At 45.5% G+C, this 27,627-nt stretch overlaps 1 long non-coding RNA gene and 13 other non-coding genes across 14 annotated transcripts in view; all 14 read right to left on the bottom strand.

Annotated features, from left to right (window-relative positions):
* Positions 1 to 478: 478 nt before the first annotated feature.
* On the bottom strand, positions 479 to 642 carry LOC134950739 (U1 spliceosomal RNA). Its single transcript, XR_010183605.1, has one exon. It is a non-coding gene; the product is annotated as a U1 spliceosomal RNA (small nuclear RNA).
* Positions 643 to 1,312: 670 nt separating this feature from the next.
* LOC134952162 (U1 spliceosomal RNA) lies at positions 1,313 to 1,475 on the bottom strand. The gene has a single exon (XR_010184744.1). It is a non-coding gene; the product is annotated as a U1 spliceosomal RNA (small nuclear RNA).
* A 152-nt stretch (positions 1,476 to 1,627) lies between these two features.
* LOC134951695 (U1 spliceosomal RNA) lies at positions 1,628 to 1,791 on the bottom strand. The gene has a single exon (XR_010184388.1). It is a non-coding gene; the product is annotated as a U1 spliceosomal RNA (small nuclear RNA).
* A 670-nt stretch (positions 1,792 to 2,461) lies between these two features.
* On the bottom strand, positions 2,462 to 2,624 carry LOC134953581 (U1 spliceosomal RNA). Its single transcript, XR_010185655.1, has one exon. It is a non-coding gene; the product is annotated as a U1 spliceosomal RNA (small nuclear RNA).
* Positions 2,625 to 2,776: 152 nt separating this feature from the next.
* On the bottom strand, positions 2,777 to 2,940 carry LOC134951261 (U1 spliceosomal RNA). The gene has a single exon (XR_010184035.1). It is a non-coding gene; the product is annotated as a U1 spliceosomal RNA (small nuclear RNA).
* Positions 2,941 to 3,611: 671 nt separating this feature from the next.
* Positions 3,612 to 3,774, bottom strand: LOC134953020 (U1 spliceosomal RNA). Its single transcript, XR_010185368.1, has one exon. It is a non-coding gene; the product is annotated as a U1 spliceosomal RNA (small nuclear RNA).
* Positions 3,775 to 3,926: 152 nt separating this feature from the next.
* LOC134951063 (U1 spliceosomal RNA) lies at positions 3,927 to 4,090 on the bottom strand. Its single transcript, XR_010183872.1, has one exon. It is a non-coding gene; the product is annotated as a U1 spliceosomal RNA (small nuclear RNA).
* Positions 4,091 to 4,751: 661 nt separating this feature from the next.
* LOC134953129 (U1 spliceosomal RNA) lies at positions 4,752 to 4,914 on the bottom strand. The gene has a single exon (XR_010185444.1). It is a non-coding gene; the product is annotated as a U1 spliceosomal RNA (small nuclear RNA).
* A 152-nt stretch (positions 4,915 to 5,066) lies between these two features.
* LOC134951260 (U1 spliceosomal RNA) lies at positions 5,067 to 5,230 on the bottom strand. Its single transcript, XR_010184034.1, has one exon. It is a non-coding gene; the product is annotated as a U1 spliceosomal RNA (small nuclear RNA).
* A 2,625-nt stretch (positions 5,231 to 7,855) lies between these two features.
* On the bottom strand, positions 7,856 to 8,018 carry LOC134953580 (U1 spliceosomal RNA). Its single transcript, XR_010185654.1, has one exon. It is a non-coding gene; the product is annotated as a U1 spliceosomal RNA (small nuclear RNA).
* Positions 8,019 to 8,170: 152 nt separating this feature from the next.
* Positions 8,171 to 8,334, bottom strand: LOC134950659 (U1 spliceosomal RNA). Its single transcript, XR_010183540.1, has one exon. It is a non-coding gene; the product is annotated as a U1 spliceosomal RNA (small nuclear RNA).
* A 671-nt stretch (positions 8,335 to 9,005) lies between these two features.
* LOC134952974 (U1 spliceosomal RNA) lies at positions 9,006 to 9,168 on the bottom strand. Its single transcript, XR_010185329.1, has one exon. It is a non-coding gene; the product is annotated as a U1 spliceosomal RNA (small nuclear RNA).
* Positions 9,169 to 9,320: 152 nt separating this feature from the next.
* LOC134951758 (U1 spliceosomal RNA) lies at positions 9,321 to 9,484 on the bottom strand. The gene has a single exon (XR_010184439.1). It is a non-coding gene; the product is annotated as a U1 spliceosomal RNA (small nuclear RNA).
* Positions 9,485 to 15,960: 6,476 nt separating this feature from the next.
* Positions 15,961 to 27,627, bottom strand: part of LOC134947585 (uncharacterized) — a 254,924-nt gene continuing 243,257 nt past the window's right edge. The window contains exon 3 of the long non-coding RNA XR_010182638.1: positions 15,961 to 16,070. This is a non-coding gene — a long non-coding RNA (uncharacterized LOC134947585). The remainder of the gene's footprint in view (positions 16,071 to 27,627) is intronic.

Below are 27,627 nucleotides of genomic sequence, written 5' to 3'. Positions count from 1 at the left end.
CAACTCTCATCCAAGGAGTTTGATATTCTACTACCTGCATGCAATTTAAATTGCTTAAATTGTTTATATGGTTGATTTGTCCTTCACAACCCATAATCTGCAACTTGGATGTACTTGTGTCATTGAAAATCTTATAATAAAAATGTTTATATATTGAAAAAAAAAGTTATAAGACATATGCATTCAATATTTGAAGAAACAAAATAAAATAAAGCTATGTATTGGGTTTCACTAACAAGCACATTGGAAGACTTGACTACTGTTAAAAGACATGCATTACATGGTATAGAGCCACAAACCACAATGTAGTAAAATAAAAACAAACTTACATGTGCTAGAGCTGGGGAGGGTCGCTGCTCGGGCAGCCCCCTGTCAAGTGAAGGAGATCCAACTGAGGCAGCACAAGGGAACTCTCGAAAGAAGAACAAGGCTAGAGGAAAATCTGAGACAAAGAAATCTGACTTTTACCAGAGCTGACCAGAGGAAAGCACAAACACAGTCCCCCACTACCACAAATAATGCAGTCGAGTTTCCCACATTTGTGGAAATCACAGGGGTCAGCATACCCAGAATGCAATGAATGAACCTCACCCTGGGAGAACAATCTTCATGACCATGGTATCTCCTATGCAAAATAAGTATGATTTGGGATAGGGCTGGGGAGGGCCGCTGCTCAGGCACATCTCTGTCAAGTAAAGGAGATTCAACTGAGGCAGCACAAGGGAACTCTCATCTGGGGACAACAACTGCAGGGAGAACACATATTTTCAGATGAACATGGGAGGGCAGAAGGCTACCTAATACTGAAGCACCCCCAAACAACAAACAAAATGCAACAACTAGTGCAAGCATTCCTGGGGGAAGGCCTGCAGCAGATGGATTTGCATATGGTGATGTCATCCAAGCAGTGGGTCAAAGTTGGCTTCAACCCTCGTCTGCATATGAAAAGAGAAAAGGGGCGTGCAGGGCATGGCAGCCTTTTGCTGCGCTTGGATGACCTCTAGCTCGCATTAAACACCTCCACCCTCCTTCGGTGTGGGGCTCATGTTGGCTATGCCCCAGCCCCTGAAGCATTCAAGCTGATTTCTTGCAGCAGTTGGCACTGTAACAGCTCCAGAGATGCTCTGTAAGGCAAATAAAAGGGTGTGGGACCTGCAGCACTACCTGTAGTTCGCATTGTGCGTTGGAAGGCAAAAAGTAAGCAGACGGGAGAAGACAGGATAGTGCGCAAGGGCATAGAAGGGAGCGGCTCAAGAAAAGAGAAGTGGAAACAGACAGCAAACTAGGCTGGAGAGAGACCTGAGACAAAGAGATCTGAATTATACGAGAGCCGACCAGGGGAAACACAAATTATGCAGTCAAGTTTCCCACATTTGGGGAAATCGCAGGAGCAGCACACCCAGAGTGCAATGGGTGAGCCTTGCCCAGGGAGAAGCAACTTCATGATCATAGTATCTCACCTGGCAGGTAAGTAGGATTTGGGCTAGAGCTGGGGAGGGTCGCTGCTCGGGCACCCCCCTGTCAAGTGAAGGAGATCCAACTGAGGCAGCACAAGGGAACTCTCGAAAGAAGAACAAGGCTAGAGGAAAATCTGAAACAAAGAAATCTGACTTTTACCAGAGCTGACCAGAGGAAAGAACAAACACAGTCCCCCACTACCACAAATAATGCAGTCGAGTTTCCCACATTTAGGGAAATCACAGGGGTCAGCATACCCAGAATGCAATGAATGAACCTCACCCTGAGAGAACAATCTTCATGACCATGATATCGCCTATGCAAAATAAGTATGATTTGGGATAGGGCTGGGGAGGGCCGCTGCTCAGGCACATCTCTGTCAAGTAAAGGAGATTCAACTGAGGCAGCACAAGGGAACTCTCATCTGGGGACAACAACTGCAGGGAGAACACATATTTTCAGATGAACATGGGAGGGCAGAAGGCTGCCTAATACTGAAGCACCCCCAAACAACAAACCAAATGCAACAACTAGTGCAAGCATTCCTGGGGGAAGGCTGCAGCAGATGGATTTGCATATGGTGATGTCATCCAAGCAGTGGGTCAAAGTTGGCTTCAACCCTCGTCTGCATATGAAAAGAGAAAAGGGGCGTGCAGGGCATGGCGGCCTTTTGCGGCAATTGGATGACCCCTAGTTCGCATTAAACACCTCCACCCTCCTTCGGTGTGGGGCTCATGTTGGCTATGCCCCAGCCCCTGAAGCATTCAAGCTGATTTATTGCAGCAGCTAGGCACTGTAACAGCTCCAGAGCTGCTCTGTAAGGCAAGTAAAAGGGCGTGGGCCCTGCAGCACTACCTGTAGTTCGCATTGTGCGTTGGAAGGCACAAATTAAGCAGACGGGAGAAGTCAGGATAGTGCGCAAGGGCATAGAAGGGAGCGGCTCAAGAAAAAAGAAGTGTAAACAGACAGCAAACTAGGCTGGAGAGAGACATGAGACAAAGAGATCTGAATTATACGAGAGCCGACCAGGGGAAACACAAATTATGCAGTCAAGTTTCCCACATTTGGGGAAATCGCAGGAGCAGCACACCCAGAGTGCAATTGGTGAGCCTTGCCCTGGGAGAAGCACCTTCATGATCATAGTATCTTACCTAGCAGGTAAGAAGGAGTTGGGCTAGAGCTGGGGAGGGTCGCTGCTCGGGCACCCCCCTGTCAAGTGAAGGAGATCCAACTGAGGCAGCACAAGGGAACTCTCGAAAGAAGAACAAGGCTAGAGGAAGATCTGAGACAAAGAAATCTGACTTTTACCAGAGCTGACCAGAGGAAAGCACAAACACAGTCCCCCACTACCACAAATAATGCTGTCAAGTTTACCACATTTGGGGAAATAACAGGGGTCAGCATACCCAGAATGCAATGAATGAACCTCACCCTGGGAGAACAATCTTCATGACCATGGTATCTCCTATGCAAAATAAGTATGATTTGGGATAGGGCTGGGGAGGGCCGCTGCTCAGGCACATCTCTGTCAAGTAAAGGAGATTCAACTGAGGCAGCACAAGGGAACTCTCATCTGGGGACAACAACTGCAGGAGGTACACATATTTTCAGATGAACATGGGAGGGCAGAAGGCTGCCTAATACTAAAGCACCCCCAAACAACAAACCAAATGCAACAACTAGTGCAAGCATTCCTGGGGGAAGGCCTGCAGCAGATGGATTTGCATATGGTGATGTCATCCAAGCAGTGGGTCAAAGTTGGCTTCAACCCTCGTCTGCATATGAAAAGAGAAAATTGGCATGCAGGGCATGGCGGCCTTTTGCGGTGCTTGGATGACCCCTAGTTCGCATTAAACACCTCCACCCTCCTTCGGTGTGGGGCTCATGATGGCTATGCCTCAGCCCCTGAAGCATTTAAGCTGATTTCTTGCAGCAGCTGGGCACTGTAACAGCTCCAGAGCTGCTCTGTAAGGCAAGTAAAAGGGTGTGGGCCCTGCAGCACTACCTGTAGTTTGCATTGTGCGTTGGAAGGCACAAAGTAAGCAGACGGGAGAAGTCAGGATAGTGCGCAAGGGCATAGAAGGGAGCAACTCAAGAAAAGAGAAGTGGAAACAGACTGCAAATTAGGCTGGAGAGTGACCTGAGACAAAGAGATCTGAATTATACGAGAGCCGACCAGGTGAAACACAAATTATGCAGTCAAGTGTCCAACATTTGGGGAAACCGCAGGAGTAGCACACCCAGAGTGCAATGGGTGAGCCTTGCCCTGGGAGAAGCACCTTCATGATCATAGTATCTCACCTGGCAGGTAAGTAGGAGTTGGGCTAGAGCTGGGGAGGGTCGCTGCTCGGGCACCCCCCTGTCAAGTGAAGTAGATCCAACTGAGGCAGCACAAGGAAACTCTCGATAGAAGAACAAGGCTAGAGGAAGATCTGAGACAAAGAAATCTGACTTTTACCAGAGCTGACCAGAGGAAAGAACAAACACAGTCCCCCACTACCACAAATAATGCAGTCGAGTTCCCCACATTTGTGGAAATCACAGGGGTCAGCATACCCAGAATGCAATGAATGAACCTCACCCTGGGAGAACAATCTTCATGACCATGGTATCTCCTATGCAAAATAAGTATGACTTGGGATAGGGCTGGGGAGGGCCGCTGCTCAGGCACATCTCTGTCATGTAAAGGAGATTCAACTGAGGCAGCACAAGGGAACTCTCATCTGGGGACAACAACTGCAGGGAGAACACATATTTTCAGATGAACATGGTAGGGCAGAAGGCTGCCTAATACTGAAGCACCCCCAAACAACAAACCAAATGCAACAACTAGTGCAAGCATTCCTGGGGGAAGGCCTGCAGCAGATGGATTTGCATATGGTGATGTCATCCAAGCAGTGGGTCAAAGTTGGCTTCAACCCTCGTCTACATATGAAAAGAGAAAAGGGGCGTGCAGGGCATGGCGGCCTTTTGCGGCACTTGGATGACCCCTAGTTCGCATTAAACACCTCCACCCACCTTCGGTGTGGGGCTATGCCCCAGCCCCTGAATCATTCAAGCTGATTTCTTGCAGCAGCTGGGCACTGTAACAGCTCCAGAGCTGCTCTGTAAGGCAAGTAAAAGGGTGTGGGCCCTGCAGCACTACCTGTAGTTTGCATTATGCGTTGGAAGGCACAAAGTAAGCAGACGGGAGAAGTCAGGATAGTGAGCAAGGGCATAGAAGGGAGCAACTCAAGAAAAGAGAAGTGGAAACAGACAGCAAACTAGGCTGGAGAGAGACCTGAGACAAAGAGATCTGAATTATACGAGAGCCGACCAGGGGAAACACAAATTATGCAGTCAAGTGTCCAACATTTGGGGAAACCGCAGAAGCAGCACACCCAGAGTGCAATGGGTGAGCCTTGCCCTGGGAGAAGCACCTTCATGATCATAATATCTCACCTGGCAGGTAAGTAGGAGTTGGGCTAGAGCTGGGGAGGGTCGCTGCTCGGGCACCCCCCTGTCAAGTGAAGGAGATTCAACTGAGGCAGCACAAGGGAACTCTCGAAAGAAGAACAAGGCTAGAGGAAGATCTGAGACAAAGAAATCTGACTTTTACCAGAGCTGACCAGAGGAAAGCACAAACACAGTCCCCCACTACCACAAATAATGCTGTCAAGTTTACCACATTTGGGGAAATAACAGGGGTCAGCATACCCAGAATGCAATGAATGAACCTCACCCTGGGAGAACAATCTTCATGACCATGGTATCTCCTATGCAAAATAAGTATGATTTGGGATAGGGCTGGGGAGGGCTCAGGCACATCTCTGTCAAGAATTTATAAAGTCTATACATATATATAACCAAATGTCAATATATATATATAGAACCCAGCGCTCCTATCAAAACTTATCTATTTCACCAATTTGTTGCTTATTTAATCTTTATACATCTATTAATTTTCACCATATATTATAAAATGCTGCTCCCATAGGTAGTACTGTTCTACCAATAATAAACCAAATTTTAAAGATAATCACACTTGTTATCAAGGGAGCGCAAAAAATAAAATATACAAGCTCTTTATTTTTAAAAAATATATATAGACAGAAGAAACACACATTCAATAAATTACAATGGAGTCAACATATATAGGCACCACTATCCATATCTAAATGTAATCAGGATCTATTTCATATTGCCCTTGATGACAACGGAATGTTTATTAAAGTGTCCAAAAAATCCTCCTGGATACAGCTGTTGTAATTTAATCGTTACTTTCCAATTGTAATTGATACATTAAATTCCTTCTTGTGGATGAACAGCAACAGTTGTAACCAACGCCTCTTATTTACTGCAGTTAAAGTTCATATGTAACTCACGTGAGTAATGAAAGAAAACAGGGGGAGAGCGCTGTGATGGTTGGTGAAACACAGCGGTATGCTACGACCCCCGTTAACCGTGGCTGGATCTTATTGGCACTCGCGGTCAGGATATTTCTCCCTGCCGTGGGGTAGAGACCTCCTTTTGCTCGGTCTCAAATTGCTTTTTCCCCTTCACCGCTGTCTTTACATCAGACGTCCGCCGTGATGTAGCTCGTTCATGAACGGGCTTATATCTCAGCAATCAGAGTGTCCGGTAATCACCTTACTTACGCGTTTCTCCGCTGTTATCCAAGAGCGGTTTCGTCAGAGGATACATCAGCAGCCTAGCAGGCTCTTTTTAAAATGCACCGGACCAATAGTATTACTAATTAGTTGATTGGATACATACATGTACTAATTGGATGCATACATGTAATGACTCACATATGGAACAACTTTCTAATTGCAATTGCACATATAAAGGCATTTCATAATATAAAAATAAGCAACATGGTGATTAAAAATAATAATAAAATAAGCAACAAGGTGGTTTAAAAAATAACAGAAAATATATAATCTATATACAGATTAACCTATAATCTTTCAATCAATACCTCATATCTATAATCACATATACATAATTCAGAGACTCAGCACTAAGGATCCCCATTTACTTATATAAAACCTTTTAGGGTAACATAAATCCATGCCACTACTAAAGCAGTTCTTGTGGCGCAGGGGAAACATCACCTGCACTCTATGCAACTAGTCCCATGTTCGAATCCAACCTGCTCAGCTTAACATCCATATTATTTATTTACTTTTAATGGGATCATTCTATCAATTCATTTTTACCTTTAATTTTTGTTAATATTATTTCTATATTTCATTATTTTAACCCCTGGAATAATTACATTGCTGTTTAAACAACAAAAAGAATTGAAGAAAAAATAAATATTAAACAGACAATTTAAGGATTCGAAGATTTAAATATTTAAAGATTTTAAAATTTAAAACAGGGAGGGGGGGGGGGGAGGGAGGGTGGCCTTTTGGGAGAAGGAGGGGAAAAAAATAAAAATAGAAAAAAAAAATATATATATAGAACCAAGAGAAAGTGTAAAAAGAGGATGGAGGAAGAAATCTGATGTTCATCATTACTAGTGGATTTTACTAAGGAACTTTAAAGGAATACACACAACAGGATTATACAGTTTCATCCTAAGAGGAAAGCTGTTTCCAAAATAGCTACTTCTAATAATTTTGTTTATTTATTAAACATACAATAAATGGATATTCAATAAATAATATATTAGGTAAATCAATAGATAAAATCTTCAGAGACTGCCAATGTTGTTCAGTTCGATGCTCTCATTCAGACCATCAGGTGTAAGGGTACCCAAAGAAAAAATCCAAAATGCCTCCCTTGTCAAGTAAAGGAGATTCAACTGAGGCAGCACAAGGGAACTCTCATCTGGGGACAACAACTGCAGGGAGAACACATATTTTCAGATGAACATGGGAGGGCAGAAGGCTGCCTAATACTGAAGCACCCCCAAACAACAAACCAAATGCAACAACTAGTACAAGCATTCCTGGGGGAAGGCCTGCAGCAGATGGATTTGCATATGGTGATGTCATCCAAGCAGTGGGTCAAAGTTGGCTTCAACCCTCGTCTGCATATGAAAAGAGAAAAGGGGCGTGCAGGGCATGGCGGCCTTTTGCGGCGCTTGGATGACCCCTAGTTCGCATTAAACACCTCCACCCTACTTCGGTGTGGGGCTCATGTTGGCTATGCCCCAGCCCCTGAAGCATTCAAGCTGATTACTTGCAGCAGCTGGGCACTGTAATAGATCCAGAGCTGCTCTGTAAGGAAACTAAAAGGGTGTGGGCCCTGCAGCACTACCTGTAGTTCGCATTGTGCGTTGGAAGGCACAAAGTAAGCAGACGGGAGAAGTCAAGATAGTGCGCAAGGGCATAGAAGGGAGTGGCTCAAGAAAAGAGAAGTGTAAACAGACAGCAAACTAGGCTGGAGAGAGACATGAGACAAAGAGATCTGAATTATACGAGAGCCGACCAGGGGAAACACAAATTATGCAGTCAAGTTTCCCACATTTGGGGAAATCGCAGGAGCAGCACACCCAGAGTGCAATTGGTGAGCCTTGCCCTGGGAGAAGCACCTTCATGATCATAGTATCTTACCTAGCAGGTAAGAAGGAGTTGGGCTAGAGCTGGGGAGGGTCGCTGCTCGGGCACCCCCCTGTCAAGTGAAGGAGATCCAACTGAGGCAGCACAAGGGAACTCTCGAAAGAAGAACAAGGCTAGAGGAAGATCTGAGACAAAGAAATCTGACTTTTACCAGAGCTGACCAGAGGAAAGCACAAACACAGTCCCCCACTACCACAAATAATGCTGTCAAGTTTACCACATTTGGGGAAATAACAGGGGTCAGCATACCCAGAATGCAATGAATGAACCTCACCCTGGGAGAACAATCTTCATGACCATGGTATCTCCTCTGCAAAATAAGTATGATTTGGGATAGGGCTGGGGAGGGCCGCTGCTCAGGCACATCTCTGTCAAGTAAAGGAGATTCAACTGAGGCAGCACAAGGGAACTCTCATCTGGGGACAACAACTGCAGGAGGTACACATATTTTCAGATGAACATGGGAGGGCAGACGGCTGCCTAATACTGAAGCACCCCCAAACAACAAACCAAATGCAACAACTAGTGCAAGCATTCCTGGGGGAAGGCCTGCAGCAGATGGATTTGCATATGGTGATGTCATCCAAGCAGTGGGTCAAAGTTGGCTTCAACCCTCGTCTGCATATGAAAAGAGAAAATTGGCATGCAGGGCATGGCGGCCTTTTGCGGCGCTTGGATGACCCCTAGTTCGCATTAAACACCTCCACCCTCCTTCGGTGTGGGGCTCATGTTGGCTATGCCCCAGCCCCTGAAGCATTCAAGCTGATTTCTTGCAGCAGCTGGGCACTGTAACAGCTCCAGAGCTGCTCTGTAAGGCAAGTAAAAGGGTGTGGGCCCTGCAGCACTACCTGTAGTTCGCATTGTGCGTTGGAAGGCAAAAAGTAAGCAGACGGGAGAAGTCAGGATAGTGCGCAAGGGCATAGAAGGGAGCGGCTCAAGAAAAGAGAAGTGGAAACAGACAGCAAACTAGGCTGGAGAGAGACCTGAGACAAAGACATCTGAATTATACGAGAGCCGACCAGGGGAAACACAAATTATGCAGTCAAGTTTCCCGCATTTGGGGAAATCACAGGGGCAGCACACCCAGAGTGCGATGGGTGAGCCTTGCCCTGGGAGAAGCACCTACATGATCATAGTATCTCACCTGGCAGGTAAGTAGGAGTTGGGCTAGAGCTGGGGAGGGTCGCTGCTCGGGCACCCCCCTGTCAAGTGAAGGAGATCCAACTGAGGCAGCACAAGGGAACTCTCGAAAGAAGAACAAGGCTAGAGGAAGAAATGAGACAAAGAAATCTGTCTTTTACCAGAGCTGACCAGAGGAAAGCACAAACACAGTCCCCCACTACTACAAATAATGCAGTCGAGTTTCCAACATTTGGGGAAATCACAGGGGTCAGCATACCCAGAATGCAATGAATGAACCTCACCCTGGGATAACAATCTTCATGACCATGGTATCTCCTATGCACGATAAGTATGATTTGGGATAGGGCTGGAGAGGGCCGCTGCTCAGGCACATCTCTGTCAAGTAAAGGAGATTCAACTGAGGCAGCACAAGGGAACTCTCATCTGGGGACAACAACTGCAGGGAGAACACATATTTTCAGATGAACATGGGAGGGCAGAAGGCTGCCTAATACTGAAGCACCCCCAAACAACAAACCAAATGCAACAACTAGTGCAAGCATTCCTGGGGGAAGGCCTGCAGCAGATTGATTTGCATATGGTAATGCCATCCAAGCAGTGGGTCAAAGTTGGCTTTTACCCTCGTCTGCATATGAAAAGAGAAAAGGGGCGTGCAGGGCATGGCGGCCTTTTGCGGCGCTTGGATGACCTCTAGTTCGCATTAAACACCTCCACCCTCCTTCGGTGTGGGGCTCATGTTGGCTATGCCCCAGCCCCTGAAGCATTCAAGCTGATTTCTTGCAGCAGCTGGGCACTGTAACAGCTCCAGAGCTGCTCTGTAAGGCAAGTAAAAGGGTGTGGGCCCTGCAGCACTACCTGTAGTTTGCATTGTGCATTGGAAGGCACAAAGTAAGCAGACGGGAGAAGTCAGGATAGTGCGCAAGGGCATAGAAGGGAGCGGCTCAAGAAAAGAGAAGTGGAAACAGACAGCAAACTAGGCTGGAGAGCTCTTCTGTCTATATTTTGCAAACCTGCTCTTGTCCTCTCCAGCTGCTCCATGTAGATTTGACGTCTGGAAAGGTGCATAACCTACTGACAAGCAGGCACACTCCTGCATGAGTTTTCTCTCTCACTAGCTGGATGATACACAATCATTTGCATGTGCTCCACCTCCGACACACGACCCACCCAACCACCCAGTGACCAGAGCCACCCACAAGCCAACTGGCTCCGTGACTTAATTTGCACAGTGCAGTCATCCAGGCAGCATGTCCTTCTCAATGGAATAATCTCTGGTTCCATGGAATCTTCTGCATTGGAATGCTGCGGAACAAAAAGGATTTAAACATTCAGCTTGCTAGCATTCAATGTACCTGCGGCTTGGCTCTAGCACATGGGTCTTCATCCTGTGGCCCTCCAGCTGCTGTGAAACTACACATCCCAGCATGCCCTGCCACAGTTTTGCTATTAAGGTATGCTAAAACTGAGGCAGGGCATGCTGGGATGTGTAGTTCCACAGCAGCTGGAGGGTCGCAGGTTGAAGACCCATGTTCTAGCATGCCTGTTCTATGATGCATGTTCCGTGATGTCACAATCAGCTTGGAATGGGGTATCTAGCAGGCATTTGCTGACAGCCACTTGAGAGAGACACACATCAGGAGATGCAGCATATCGGAGGTCTTCGATGCCTTTCCAGCAAATGCACACCACCTGCTGCTGGTCTGGACACAAAACAATGCCCACAATCGAAGTCCCAAAATGCCCAACTACAGGATTCATGTAAGTAGTGAATTTAGGAATGAATTTAGAAGTAGGAAATTAAGTTAGTTCACAAGTACATTCAAATTCAGATCTAAAGTCTAGGTAGGCCTCACGTCCTGGCAGCCCCCAGCATTTAAAAATGCCTTGATTAGAGGTAGGGAATTAAATGGAGATAAGAAGTAGACGCAAAATAAGACTCCACAGAGCAGTTATCAGGTGTCTTTATCAATTGTTGCATTTAAAAAATCAAGCAATTAGGGAACACAATGTTGCAACAATGTAACCCTATTTGCAAAATAGTACTAAATAAGTTTGTCGATGTAAGACATTTGCAAAGGCACATTTAAAACACGCTGGAAAATGCAACTGAATCTGTTTTTGGAGGCTAGAATAGGAAATGTGCATCGGTCCAACAAGAACTGAAAGCTCTTCTACCATCTTCCTTTTCTGAAAAGCCATTTAATATATGGTTCCCAGATAGGGGACATATCAGATATTGCCTTTCAAAAGCAGCAAATATCATACCACTTCTATTGCCATCAAAGATAAACATTGATTGTTTTCAGATATTGGATTGAAAAAGCAGTCTTTATTGACATAAAGAAGCAAAAAAACATACATAAACATTACACACATAAGTACTGTGTTGCAGCACAGATAAAACACAATACAAATGCTGTCGGTATAGTACAGTTCAAGAACTACAGCACAGGCCAGCCTACACTATAAATCATGAACTGCACTATACATTTAAACTATACAATAATACAACAGTTAATAAGGCTATGTGTGTGGAGTGTAAGAGGGTGAGGGAATCACAAGCCCGAAGCTTTATTGAAAGACAGACACATATAAAGGGAGGATTAATAAATACAAAGATATCCTTTACTATAGAATGTAGTCCAATCCGGTCTTTCAACTCTTCCACAACTGAAAAACGGATAGTGTTCCCAAGCCTTCCATCCTGGAATATCTTCAGTCTCTCGCCAATGAAGAAAACAATCCCTCCAGCAGACTCTTCAACCACGATACAAGATCACAGCCAAAAGTGCGAGAAGCAACTACACTTGCGTTTAACCAAAATGGCTAAAACTTAGTGAAGGAAAGTGCAGTGCACCAAAACATAAGCTGACACAATCATGGAGAATGCGCCAGCATATATGCTCTTCTATCTATATTTTGCAAACCTGCTCTTGTCCCCTCCAGCTGCTCCATGTAGATTTGACGCCTGGCAAGGTGCATAACCCACTGACAAGCAGGCACACTCCTGCATGAGTTTTCACTCTCACTAGCTGGATGATACACATTCATTTGCATGTGCTCCACCTCCGACACACCGCCCACCCAACCCCCCAGTCACCAGAGCCACCCACAAGCCAACTGGCTCCGTGATTTAATTTGCACAGTGCAGTCATCCAGGCAGCATGTCCTTCTCAATGGAATAATCTCTGGTTCCATGGAATCTTCCGCATTGGAATGCTGCGGAACAAAAATGATTTAAACATTCAGCTTGCTAGCATTCAATGTACCTGCGGCTTGGCTCTAGCACATGGGTCTTCATCCTGTGGCCCTCCAGCTGCTGTGAAACTACACATCCCAGCATGCCCTGCCACAGTTTTGCTATTAAGGTATGCTAAAACTGAGGCAGGGCATGCTGGTATATGTAGTTCCACAGCAGCTGGAGGGTCGCAGGTTGAAGACCCATATTCTAGCATGCCTGTTCTATGATGCATGTTCCGTGATGTCACAATCAGCTTGGAATGGGGTGTCTAGCATGCATTTGCTGACAGCCACTTGAGGGAGACACACATCAGGAGATGCAGCATATCGGAGGTCTTCGATGCCTTTCCAGCAAATGCACACCACCAGCTGCTGGTCTGGACACAAAACAATGCCCACAATTGAAGGCTCAAAATGCCCAACTACAGGATTAATGTAAGTAGTGAATTTAGGAATGAATTTAGAAGTAGGAAATTAAGTTAGTTCACAAGTACTTTCAAATTCAGATCTAAAGTCTAGGTAGGCCTCACGTCCTGGCAGCCCCCAGCATTTAAAAATGCCTTGATTAGAGGTAGGGAATTAAATGTAGATAAGAAGTAGACACAAAATAAGACTCCACAGAGCAATTATCAGGTGTCTTTATAAATTGTTGCATTTAAAAAAATCAAGCAATTAGGGAACACAATGTTGCGACAATGTAACCCTATTTGCAAAATAGTACTAAATAAGTTTGTCGATGTAAGACATTTGCAAAGGCGCAAACAAAACACGCTGGAAAATGCAACTGAATCTGTTTTTGGAGGTTAGAATAGATGCAGGATCAAGTAGCTCAATGGGTAGGGTATTTGATTAGAATTCAACAGGTTATAGGTTTGAATCCTGGGTATGATAGTTTGAGGTGTTATTTAATAAAGTATGTTTATATATTAGTCACACATGGCTTACTTGTACAAATGGCATGTCACCAGTTAGTGCTGACTGCTGATATGCCATTTGCACAAACACGCCATGTGTGACTGTATATGCATTTAAGGAGGGCACCCCGGCAATACCACAAACCATTGAGTGTCAAGTATACTAGATATATCTTCATATCTCATGTGCTTTCTCTGAGACCAATCTTGTTATGCCCCTTCCCCACAAGGCATGCGCCTTTTGTCCATATTGCAAAAATGGGGAGGGGGGGGGGCATATAATTATCTGTCACAGGGCACCAAAAAGTCTAGTTATGGCTCTGGTATGCATTATGTAATCTGGCAGACCATATCTCCAACACTGGCTGGTTGGAATAGAAATCCGGTTATCTATGTGAGCAAATGACCATCAACGATTTACTCTCAAACACTAGAAAATGGACAAAAATGGTCCCTCAAACAAATTGGTTAAATTTTGGGTTTAACCAATTTGTGTAATGACCATTTTTGACCACTTTTCTAGTGTTTGGGAGCAAATGGTTAATTGACATTTGCTTCTATACATTACCAGATTTTCATTCCATCCATCCAGACTGGATAGATAGCCTGACAGATAATTGTGTAGTGTACGCCCAGGATAACTGTCAGTTGTGCTTTCTTTTATGACGGCACATCCAGAGCAAGCACTGCCCACTCATGCATAGTTGTCAACTGATGTGAAGTTCCAGGGGGCAATCTCAGTTATAAAGAAAAGTATCTGGAAATTGTCCCTAGTTTAAAAAAAAAATAAAAAAAAATTGATCAACTCCATTTATTTAGTATGATATCCCAGGTGATAGGATGCCGGCAGTCAGAACAACTATACCATACCCAGGATTCAAACCTATAACTACCATACCCAGGATTCAAACCTATAACCTGTTGAATTCTAATCAAACACCCTACCTATTGAGCTATTTGATCCTGCATAAAAATTGTGAACATTATATGAAGCTATTGGTACTTTGAAAAAAAAAGTATCAGCATTACAACGCAGCAGATCCATGCAGTTTGCAGCCACACACTACATGTATCTGCTCAGCCACAATGCTGATTATTTCTTCACAAAGTACAAGGTGAGCTCCAAACAGAATTTTCTAGCTTAGAATTATGCCAAACCTAGAAGTCGGGCCCCCCACCCTGGGATCCCCCAGAGGGAGGCCTGCACCATCATGCGGCAGGCTTGTCCGTTTTGGAAGCAGGCTGATGGGCAGCCCAGGCTTGCTTCAGTCTGGGCTTGTCAGGTCTGGAAGCATGAGCTTGCTTTGGGTATGCCTGACCTTGGGTACGCTTTACCTTGAGGATGAAAGGGCCAAGGGAAAGTACTTTTAGCCTTCTGCGTGGTAGGAGTCATACTAGGTAGGCAAGCTGTTTTAGCAGTAGCCAGATCAGCTACAATCTTATTGAGGTCTTCTCCAAAGAGAGTGTCTCCCTTGAAAGGAAGCACCTCCAGGGTTTTCTTGGAATCCATATCCACCGACCAGGATCTCAACCAGCTGTATAAAGTATTACCTTGGAACTGGCTCTCCACTCCCCATTATCTGGTTATCATGGCTTCCTCCGCCAGTGTCCAGACTCGCTTGCTGAAGCTCGGCCACTTCTTCCTAGCAGCAGGCTCCTGGATCACTGGGCAGCAGAGGTGCTTGGGAGCCGGAAGGGGGCGGAGCAATCAGGCAGGCAGTTGCAGTGCTGCCCAGCTATCTGTGGTGTGAGAAGAAGCAGGGGCACCCCACCGCTGGCAGTGCTGCAGCTAGCGGTGGTGGCAGCGGCGAGGCTGCTGGGCTGGGTCTTTAAAAAGGTGGAAAGAAGGGTGTTACGGCATGGAATGTACAAACTGCGAGACCCTGCTGGTAGCGCCTTTGTCTATTTAGTAGGAAGGGCACGTAACAGCCGGAGGGCAATGGAGGAAGCCCCTTTAGGGCTGGAGCCCGGCGGCAACTGACTCCGTTGTCTCTGGCAGTTCCGCCCCTGCACTAGAGGAATGGTCAAGAACATGGCAACATTTAATGCCAAAAAATGCAAAATCATACACGTCTCAAAAATACAAAGGCTAACTATAATATTAAGGGCATTATAATGGCAAGAGGAAAGCTATCTAAGTATTACTATTTCAGGTGAGCAATGTAACAAAGCAATAGGAAAGGCAAGTCAGATGCTTGTTTGCATAGGTAAAGAACCAGTAGCAGAAAAAAGTAATACAGGTTGAGTATCCCATATCCAAATATTCCGAAATACGGAATATTCCGAAATACGGACTTTTTTGAGTGAGACTGAGATAGTGAAACCTTTGTTTTTTGATGGCTCAGTGTACACAAACTTTGTTTAATACTCAAAGTTATTAAAAATATTGTATTAAATGAACTTCAGACTGTGTGTATAAGGTGTATATGACACATAAATGAATTCTGTGAATGTACACACACTTTGTTTAATGCACAAAGTTATAAAAAATATTGGCTAAAATGACCTTCAGGCTGTGTGTATATGGTATATATGAAACATAAATGCATTCTGTGCTTAGATTTAGGTCCCATCACCATAATATCTCGTTATGGTATGCAATTATTCCAAAATACAGAAAAATCCGATATCCAAAATTCCTCTGGTCCCAAGCATTTTGGATAAGGGATACTCAACCTGTAATGCCACTGTATAGGTCCTTGGTACAGCCACATTTAGAATCCTGTGTTCAGTTCCAGAAGCCATATCTCAAGCGCCTTGAGTCCTGTTGGAGAAAGAGCACTATATAAATAAATAGTATCAAAATTTGTTTCACGGCACCCCTAGGCCAAAGTTTTTTTTATTGAGAAATTCAGAAAAAAATATAAAATTAAGTAAATTGTGTTTATAGCATGTCATTCTCAGGTTCAGTTATGTTGTGAGGGAATGGTTTTGCCAATTTAATAAAGTATAAATAATTTTAATTGGTCCTGGACCACCAAACTATGCTACCAGTGCAAGAACCCCAGTTTGGAAACTACTGCCATAAAATAAACCTTTTTTGTTTTTTTTAAACTACATGTAATACACCTTAGATCTCAGTTCCTAAAAGGTTTTAAACCCTTGCATACAGTAAACTACACATATTTAAAAATCCTACACCGGGCACAAGTGCTCACGGGCCAATTTCATGGCAGTCTCGGAGAGGAGGGCATTGTGGATTCACCAAGGGAATGCTGATGCTGACTCCAAGAAGCCTCTTCAAGATCGCAGGAGCAGAGTCCTCTGCTTCTGCCAAATCCACTGCATGACGCTGGGGCTCTCTTGCAGGAGCCCACACCAGTGGGGGGCACCAGGGGCGGAACTACTGGCAGGGCAGGCAGTGCATTGCACTGGGGCCCCGCCGCACTCAAGGGCCCACAGCCGCCGGCATTACAATGAGTCACAATGACTCATTGTATCATGCCGCAGCCGCACACCAGCGCTCCCGTCGGGTCTGCGTCCTGCGACTCCCGCCGCCCGCCCGTCGTAACGAACAGATCAGGCCAGGGCACTACGGGCAGCAGCCGCAGCACCAGACACGCTGCCGCCTCTGTAACACACGAAGAGGGAGGAGGGTCGCTTGGAGATGAGAGGAGCAGCGGCACGGGGGGGAGGAGGAGGAGGAGGGAGGTGAAGGAAGGAGCCGCAGCAGCGCTTTGTTACTGGTGGAGGCGCTGCTGCTGCTGCCCCTCTGCTTCACTATAGGCTGTCTTCCGAGAACAGCCTATAGTGAAGCAGAGGGGCAGCAGCAGCAGCGCCTCCACCAATAACACAGCGCTGCTGCGGCTCCCTCCTCCACCTCCCTTCTCCTCCTTCTCTACTGCCCGGGAATCGTCAAGCTGCACGAGGAGCCTGAGCCAGCGGAGAGGGTAAGTATAATTCTTCTTTCTTTCTTTCTTTCTTTCTTTCTTTCTTTCTTTCTTTCTTTCTTTCTTTCTTTCTTTCTTTCTTTCTTTCTTTCTTTCTTTCTTTCTTTCGTCTCTTTCTTTCTTTGTTGGGACTGCCTGCCGCTATGTGTAAAAAGGGGGAATCTGCCTGCCGCTATGTGTAAAAAGGGGGAATCTGCCTGCCGCTATGTGTAAAAAGGGGGAATCTGCCTGCCGCTTTTTGTGTAAAAAGGGGGAATCTGCCTGCAGCTATGTGTAAAAGGGGGGAATCTGCCTGCAGCTATGTGTTAAAAGGGGGAATCTGCCTGCAGCTATGTGTAAAAAGGGGGACTGCCTGCCGCAATGTGTAAAAAGGGGGAATCTGCCTGCCGCTATGTGTAAAAAGGGGGAATCTGCCTGCAGCTATGTGTAAAAAGGGGGACTGCCTGCCGCAATGTGTAAAAAGGGGGAATCTGCCTGCCGCAATGTGTAAAAAGGAGGAAGCTGCTTGCCGCAATGTGTAAAAAGGGGGAATCTGCTTGCCGCAATGTGTAACAAGGGGGAATCTGCCTGCCGTAATGTGTAACAAGGGGGATGCTGTCTGCTGTAATGTGTAACAAGGGCACGCTGTCTGCCATAATGTGTAACAAGGGCAAGCTGTCTGCTGTAATGTGTAACAAGGGCAAGCTGTCTGCTGTAATGTGTAAAAAGTGTACGATGTCTGCCATTATGTATAACAAGGGCAGGCTGACTGCTGTTATGTGAAAAAAGTGTACGCTGTCTGCAGCTATGTTTAACAAGGGCAGGCTGTCTGCCGTTATGTGTAAAAAGTGTACGCTGTCTGCCGCTATGTTTAACAAGGGCAGGCTGTCTGCCGTTATGTGAAAAAAATGTACGCTGTCTGCCGCTATGTGTAACAAGGGCACGCTGTCTGCCGTTGTGTAAAAAAGGGGGATGCTGTCTGCCGTAATGTGTAAAAAGGGGACGCTGTCTGCTGTAATGTGTAAAAAGAGGACGCTGTCTGCTGTAATGTGTAAAAAGAGGAATCTGTCCGCCGTAAGGTGTAAAAGGGTCTCTACCTGGTGTAGTGGTGCTACTGTGCGGCGTAATTTGAATAATGGAGACTACTGTGCACCGTTTTATGAATTGGTATTATTTTGTGGCCACACCCCTTAACCACGAAGCCACGCCACTATGTTTTTTTGCGCGCGCCTACGGCGCGCACTGCCCCTGTTTTGCATGCAGGGGTGGGGCTCCAATGCCGTTTCTTGCACACACTGCTAAAATGTCTAGTTACGGCACTGTTGCTAGGTATCCACTTCCCTGAGCAGGCCCCCCTCACCAGATCCTCTCCAGGGGTGAGGGGGTGGACTTGGATGGGATGGGATGGGGGGGGGGGCCCAAGCCATTTTGTCGCACATGGGCCCACTGCTCGCTAGTTCCGCCACTGGGGGGCACGTCTAAAACTCTTCAGTCAGTTCTGGATTCATTCGGACCTGGACTCGTGGGTTTTACAAATAGTGTCCCAAGGGTACAAACTGGGGTTTCAAGAAGTTCCCCCTCACCGATTGTTCAAATCAGCCTTAGTCAGCAGGGAGAAGGTTTTTATTCAAGCCTCTTCGTGGTCCCGAAGCCGGACGGCTCAGTCAGACCAATCTTAAATCTGAAATCCCTTAATTTCTACCTAAAGAAATTCAATTTCAAGATGGAATCTCTCAGGGTAGTGATCTCCAGTCCGGGGGATAAAGGAGATTTCATGGTTTTGGTAGACATAAAGGATGCCTACTTACATGTTCCCATTTAGCCACTGCATCAAGCTACCTGAGGTTTGCAATTCAGGATTGTCATTACCAATTTCAGACGTTGCCGTTTGGTCTGTCCACGGCTCCGAGGATTTTCACCAGGGTGATGGCGGAAATGATGGTTCTCCTTCGCAAGCAAGGAGTCACAATTATCCCGTACTTGGATGATCTCCTGATAAAGGACGCGATCCCGGTACCAGTTGGTGCAAAACATCTACTCTCCCTGACAGTTCTTTAACAACATGGTTGGCTCCTAAACTTGCCAAAATCGCAGTTGGTCCTAATGACGCGGTTGTTGTTTTTGGGAGTGATACTGGACACAGAAGAGGTTTTCTTCTAGTGGAATGGCTCTGGAGATCCAGAGTCTGGTCAAACAAATTCTGAAACCAGCAAGAGTGTTAATCCATCAATGCATTCGGTTGCTGGGGAAGATGGTTGCGGCCTACGAGGCCATTCAGTTTGGCAGGCTCCATGCCAGAGTGTTCCAGTGGGACCTGTTGGACAAGTGGTCCGGATCCCACCTACACATGCACCGGAGGATAATCCTGTCTTCCAAGACCAGAATCTCACTCCATTGGTGGCTGCACAGTTCTCACCACCTAGAGGGGCGATGGTTTGGGATCCAGGACGGGATCCTAGGGACCACGGATGCAACCCTCCGAGGCTGGGGAGCAGTCACACAGGGGGAAAACATCCAAGGAAGATGGTCAAGTCAGGAAAGTTGTCTCCACATAAATGTTCTGGAGTTAAGGGCCATTTAATAACTGCAGACACAGTACGCACTGGGACGGGTGCCCAGCATCCTCTACGGAATAAGAGAAAAGGATTTACCAGTAGGTATTAAAATCCTATTTTCTCTAACGTCCTAAAGGATGCTGGGGACTCCGTAAGGACCATGGGGATAGACGGGCTCCGCAGGAGACATGGGCACTTTAAGAAAGACTTTAGTTCTGGGTGTGCACTGGCTCCTCCCTCTATGCCCCTCCTCCAGACCTCAGTTTGATACTGTGCCCAGTGGAGACTGGGTGCTTTTCAGGAGCTCTCCTGAGCTTTCTGACAGAAAGTATTTTGTTAGGTTTTTAATTTTCAGGGAGCACTGCTGGCAACAGACTCCCTCATCGAGGGACTGAGGGGAGAGAAGCAGCCCTACTCTCTGAGTTGCAAGGTCCTGCTTCTTAGGCTACTGGACACCATTAGCTCCAGAGGGATTGGTACGCAGGATCTCACCCTCGCCGTCCGTCCCAGAGCCGTGCCGCCGTCCCCCTCGCAGAGCCGGAAGATAGAAGCCGGGTGAGTATGAGAAGAAAAGAAGACTTCAGAGGCTGCAGAAGACTTCATGATCTTCACTGAGGTAACGCACAGCACTGTGTGCCTTTGCTCCCATACACCTCACATACTCCGGTCACTGTAAGGGTGCAGGGCGCAGGGGGGGCGCCCTGGGCAGCAATATAAACCTCTTTCGCAAAAATATAACATATATACAGCTGGGCACTGTATAAATGTATGAGCCCCCACCAATTTTACAGTTTAAGCGGGACAGAAGCCCGCCTCCGAGGGGGCGGGGCTTCTCCCTTAGCACTCACCAGCGCCTTTTTTTCTCCACAGCACCGCTGAGAGGAAGCTCCCCGGACTCTACCCTGCTTATACCACGTTAGACAAGAGGGTTGAAAAGAGGGGGGGGGGCACATAATTCGCAAATTACATACAGCAGCACTACTGGGCAAACATTAAGTTACTGTTTTATTCCTGGGTTATATAGCGCTGGGGTGTGTGCTGGCATACTCCCTCTCTGTCTCTCCAAAGGGCCTTGTGGGGAAACTGTCTTCAGAAAAAGCATTCCCTGTGTGTGTGGTGTGTCGGTACACGTGTGTCGACATGTCTGAGGAAGAAGGCTATATTAGAGAGGAGCGGGAGCAAATGAATGTGGTTTCTCTGCCGACAGCTGATTGGATGGATATGTGGAATGTTTTAAATGCTAGTGTAAACTCATTGCACAAAAGATTAGACAAGGCAGAAGCTTTGGGACAGTCAGGGTCTCAACCCATGCCTGATCCTATGTTGCAGGGACTGTCAGGGTCTCATAAGCGCCCACTATCCCAGTTTGTTGACACAGATACCGACACGGATTCTGACTCCAGTGTCGATTACGATGATGCAAAGTTACAGCCAAAATTGGCAAAATCCATTCGATTTATGATTATGGCAATAAAAGATGTTTTGCACATCACAGAGTAACCCCCTGTCGCTGACAAGAGGGTACATATGTACAAGGGAAAGAAGCCTGAGGTAACCTTTCCCCCCTCACACGAGCTGAACGAGTTATGTAAAAAAGCTTGGAAATCTCCAGATAAAAGACTGCAGATTTCCAAAAGGATTCTTATGGCGTATCCTTTCCCATCAACGGATAGGTTACGATGGGAATCCTCCCCTAGGGTGGACAAAGCATTAACACGCTTATCCAAGAAGGTAGCCCTCCCGTCCCAGGATACGGCTACCCTCAAAGAGTGTGCTGACCGCAAACAGGAGATTACCCTGAAGTCCATTTATACACATTCAGGTACCTTACTCAGACCGGCAATTGCGTCGACCTGGGTGTGTAGTGCTGTAGCGGCATGGACAAATGCCTTATCTGAGGGGATGGATAGCCTAGACAAGGATACTATTTTATTGACCCTGGGGCATATAAGAGATGCTGTCCTATATATGTGTGTATGCAAACTACCGGTGGTGCTGCAGGGCCCACACCCTTTTACTTGTCTTGTAGAGCCCAGCTGCTGCAAGAAATCAGCTTGAATGCTTCAGGGGCTTGGGCATGGCCAACATGAGCCCCACACCGAAGGAGGGTGGGGGTGTTTAATGCAAACTTGGGGTTATGCAAGCGCCGCAAAAGACCGCCATGCCCCGCATGCCCCTTTTCTCTTTTCATATACAGATGAGGGTTCCAGCCAACTTTGGCCCACTGCTTGGATGACATCACTGAATGCAAATCCGTCTGCTGCAGACCTTCCCCCAGGAATGCTTGCAATAGTTGTTGCATATGGTTTAATGTCTGAGGGTGCTTCAGTATTAGGCAGCCTTCCGCCCTCCCATGTTCATCTGAAAAGATGTGGTCTCCCTGCAGTTGTTGTCCCCAGACGAGAGTTCCCTTGTGCTTCCTCAGTTAAATCTCCTTAACTTGACGAGGGTGTGCCCGAGCAGCCGCCCTCCCCAGCCCTTTCCCAACACATACTTATCTTGCATATGAGATCTCTTGATCATGAAGATAGTTCTCACAGGTTGAGGTTCATCGTGGCCCCGCTCCCCGCTGGAGAGCGCTGATGGGGACAGCAGCGGGGCTTCAGCAGCAGGGTGAGTATGTGTGGCCAGAGACCTCCCTTCCCATGTGCAGGCCTGCAGAGTGTGCCGCGCAGGATGGGGCATGTGACACTCTCCCTCCCTGGGGCTCTTCCAGATGTAGCTCCTCAGCAGTATTTTTCCCGGGCTGCGCGACTGGCATCCGCCCTGGAACACTGCCTTCCTCAACGCAACATCAGCAGGGGGCCCGGGCCTCATCACCTTCCCAGGTCTTTCTCATGTATGTATCATGTATGTGTGTGTGATATATGTATGAATCATATATGTTTGTGATATATATATATATATATATATATGTGTATCTATCTATCTATCTATCTATCTATCTATCTATCTATCTATCTATCTATCTATCGTATGTGTGTGTATATATGTATCTATCATATATGTATGTATGTATCTATCTTGTATGTATGTGTTCTATCTATCTATCTATCTATCTATCTATCTATCTATCTATCTATCTATCTATCGTGTGTGTGATATATGTATGTATCTATCATGTATGTGTTATATGTATGTATCACACCTTCCTCTATACATATACATACATACATACATACATACATACATACACACACCTATATCTGTACGTACACTGACATACACACACCAACATCTATACATAAACACGCTGACCCCTAAACGTACACCAACGTACCCACATGTGAATCTATACATACATGTGCTGACACCTGGACATACACTGATGTACCCACACCTAACATCTATACATACACATGCTAACAACTGGACGTATACAGTCGTACCCACATTTGCATCCATGCATATATAGATGTAGGTGTGTGTACGTCAGTGTACGTCCAGGTGTCAACGCGTGTATGTATAGATGCAGGTGTGGGTACGTCTGTGTATGTCCAGGTGTCAGAATGTGTATGTATAGATGCAGGTGTGGGAACGTCAGTGTAGGTTCAGGTGTCAGCGCGTGTATGTATAGATGCAGGTGCTTGTATGTCCAGATGTCAGTGCATGTATGTATAGATGCAAGTGTGGGTACGTCGGTGTATGTCCATTTGTCAGCGCGTGTATATATAGATGCAGGTGCTTGAATGTTGGTGTATGTCCAGGTGTCAGCATGTGTATGTATAGATGCAGGTGTGGGAATGTTGGTGTATGTCCAGGTGTCAGGGCGTGTATGTATGGATATTAGGTGTGGGTACATCAGTGTATGTCCAGGTTTTAGCGCATGTATGTATAGATGCAGGATAATAATCGCACAGCGTGCCCCCCGCCTACCACAAACCTCCCCCACCCCCCTGTATGACATAAACACCGCTAATTCCACTTACACACAATAATTTCAGTTTGCGACCAGGAGCCGGCAATGTATGTGCACCCAAATGAAGCCACTGTACATGCCCTGCAGGCTGCTATGTACTGCACAGGTGCAACAAATTTAAATGCCCTATCTTTAAAATGGGGCATATTTTACTAAATTAAAAAAACCTGTAACTTTCTGTAAAACCTTAACCCCAAAAGGCACTACACTAACATCGGGGTGTAGAGTTGGATGTTGATCCAAGGCACCAACAGGCTAAAGCTTTGACTGTTCCCAGGATGCCTTGCACCGCCTCCTCTATAACCCTGCCCAGTGGCGTAACTAGACCTTTGTGGGCCCCATAGCAAAATTCTGAATGGGCCCACCAGCACTCAACAAGAATGAGTGGCGTTTGGGGTCAGAAAAGTAGAGGGGAAGGGGTCTGACAGAGTAGGGGGCAGGACATGAATGAATAGAAACTGAGGTGTCCATTATATAAAGAAATACAGTATGTGTGTCTGTGTGTATATCACACACACACATATAAGGGAAATTCAAATGCCCTCAATTATTGCGCCCATTACACTCTGGTTTAGGTGCACAAAGCACCTAAACCTGAATAAAGTAATGGGCGCGATCGTGAAAAGACACCGTTTGGTTGCCCAAATGGGTCTCTTTGCACACATTTCAGCTTGTTTCCCCTGGGGGTAGCGAGCTGAAATAAACATGTCGCACCCGTTGGCAGCAACATTAGAATAGCTGCTGACGGGCACGATTGAGGGAGGAAAGGGACATTTGAATCCAGCCCATAGATGCAATGTGAATATGTAATTTGTACCTTCCTACCTTAAAATGTATATAGTAGTGTATACACTAGAGGTCTTTCCGAACCCCCTAATCCTAACATTGTCATTTGCTTTAGGGCGCACCTCCAATTAGTCTAGTGTTTCGTATTTTCACATTAAATACTTTCTTGCATTGGTTGGTTAAAGATTAGATCGTATATTTTTCTAGATATAGCTGTGCATAGTCTACAAGGCTACATGCTTCTCCCCTAACTAGAGATGTGCAGCGGGCATTTTTCGTGTTTCATGTTTTGGTTTTGGTTTCGGATCCGCAGTTGTGTTTTGGATACGGACGCGTTTTGGCAAAACCACCCTTTCGGGTTTTGGATTCGGGTGATTTTTTTTTAAAACCTCAAACAGCTAAAATCATAGAATTTGGGGGTAATTTTGATCCTATAGTATTAAGCTCAATAACCATAATTTCTACTCCTTTCCAGTCTATTCTGAACACCTCACACCTCCCAATATTATTTTTAGTCCTAAAATTTGCACCAAGGTCCCTGGATGACTAAGCTAAGCGACCCAAGTGGGCAGCACAAACACCTGGCCCATCTAGGAGTGGCACTGCAGTGTCAGACAGGATGGCACTTAAAAAAATAGCCCCAAACAGCACATGATGCAAAGATAAATAAAAAAAGAGGCGCAAGATGAAATTGTAGTGTGTCTCTCCTGCTCAGTGTCAGTTCTCAGTAGTATCCTCATCAGTGCTCAGTATCACTGCTCATTGTCTTGTGCTGCATTGTGGTGCTCAGTATACTAGAGTACATTACTAATAGTCCAGTGCTGCATCTGGCTGCTCAGTGTCAGTTCTAGTAATCTCATCAGTGCTCCGTATCACTGCTCATTGTCTTGTGGTGCTCAGTATACTACAGTACATTACTAATACTCCAGTGTCTTGTGCCGCATATAGCTGCTGTAGGGTGCTGTGGTAGTGTCCTGTCACTGTGCATATGTCATCATTCCAGTCACAGTGATATCTGGTATCTATCTAGTGGTATCTAATTCCAGACATTACCACCGTCTAATTCCAGATATATTACTGGCATATAATTCCACACATTAAAAAATGGAGAACAAAAAGGTGGAGGGTAAAATAGGGAAAGATCAAGATCCGCTTCCACCTAGTGCTGAAGCTGCTGCCACTAGTCAAGGCAGAGACAATTCAATGCCATCAACATTATGTAATGATTATACGATACATTATATATCATATCATTGTATGGTTGTAAAATACAACTTAAAAACTTTAATGAATAAATACATAAAGTAGCTTTTATGTAACCTTTTTAAACCTATTAGCATAGACCGAATCTCATCGTGTGTATAGGCCTTTAGTTCAACAACAGCATGGGACCAGTTAGTGTGTTTTGACCACTGCACAGCACCTGGTGTTATATAGTAAGCACCACTATGGCATAGTATACAGCATTATGGGCCTGATATGAGTGTGACCAGCGGTGATGTGGAATGCAGTAGGAGGTGCTGTTTAGTAAGCACCACTTCTATATTCACCATGCAGTATATTGTGTGAATATAGAAGTGTTGGCTGTGTTATGTATTAGAGTAATTATTGCAGCTCCCAGCTAAAATTGCAACAATGTAATTTAGTGACAAGCTGCAGAGATTAACCCTTTCTGTGGCTGCTGCACAACCTCTATTCATATCGCTGAATTCAATTAGGGAGATGTTCTCACCCCGCGAGCAAGCGCAGGTATATGCCACACTTATGGTAACATTGGATTTGCAGATATTTTCTTGCAGGGGTGTTTCTAAACAATTTGGCTTCAAATGCGTGCCCCCTGCCACCATTGGCATTAAAAATTGTGCCCCTCCCCCATATATATATATATAAAAAAAAATATATTTGCGTGAGCGCTCCGGACGGGATGGGGGGGCGTGACCTCGCAAAAATGGGTATGGTCTCCATAAAATGGGCGTAGCCTTGCAGGCAAAGACTACCTTACACCCCAGTTCTTGACCCTGCACCAACAGACCTCGGCCACCACAGGGAAAAAAGTACAGTAATTTTCACCATGTTAAGCCCCACACATTAATGCCCTTTGGAACATATTATGTCACTCACCACAATATCTGTTATACACTATGCCCTACAGTAAAGCTTCTAATTACTTTTACAAAAACTGCTCAATGCCAAGAGTTTCACGTGCTGGGTGTCATGCTCATTGCCAGGGGTTTCACTCTCTGGGTGTCATGCTCATTGCCAGGGGGAACGCAGTAGGAGGTGTTATATAGTAAGCACCACTATGGCATAGTATATAGCATTATATATATTGTGAGCACTGGTGATGTTGAGTGCAGTAGAGCTGCTGCTGGGTAATTACAATTGACTACAACCACCAATATATTCTGCTGCACTATATATATGCAAAGCTAATTCTGCTGGGTAATTACAACTGACTACAACCACCAATATATTCTGCTGCACTAAATCTATATTTGCAAAGCTAATTCTGCTGGGTAATTACAATTGACTACAACCACCAATATATTCTGCTGCACTATATCTATATATGCAAAGCTAATTCTGCTGAGTAATTACAATTGACTACAACCACCAATATATTCTGCTGCACTATATCTATATATGCAAAGCTAATTCTGCTGGGTAATGCAAATTGAAACATTATTGCATAGTATGTGATTTTGAAGTACTTTTTTAAAGTTTTGAATGATATAGACCCAGTTTAATCTTTGTGGTATGCCTGGTTGTTGTTTTTAAGGTAATTTATTGCCTGGCATTTGAGGGTGTGGGGTGTGGTTACAGATTTCAATTATTGGTTTCACTTGTAATAGTCTTCTACTTAAGTCCAATGGTGTAGGCTGTGCAAAGCCGTTTGGCTGTGCATTTATTGATCTAAGCGTGCATTTTTATCAAAGCGTGATAAAATTGACACATAACAGCAGCGTTCAATCAGCGTTAATTTATCTTCAGCTGATATTGATTGTGAATTGACGTTTCTTCTCTTCTTGTCACCTACAGGTAATTACAATTGACTACAACCACCAATATATTCTGCTGCACTATATCTATATATGCAAAGCTAATTCTGCTGGGTTATGCAAATTGAAACATTATTGCATAGTATGTGATTTTGAAGTACTTTTTTAAAGTTTTGAATGATATAGACCCAGT

Source organism: Pseudophryne corroboree, chromosome 8, assembly GCF_028390025.1.
Source record: "Pseudophryne corroboree isolate aPseCor3 chromosome 8, aPseCor3.hap2, whole genome shotgun sequence".
NCBI classification, from domain to species: domain Eukaryota; kingdom Metazoa; phylum Chordata; class Amphibia; order Anura; family Myobatrachidae; genus Pseudophryne; species Pseudophryne corroboree.
The sequence above is the reverse complement of the archived record's forward strand: the minus strand, read 5'-3'. Positions and strand labels throughout refer to the sequence as shown.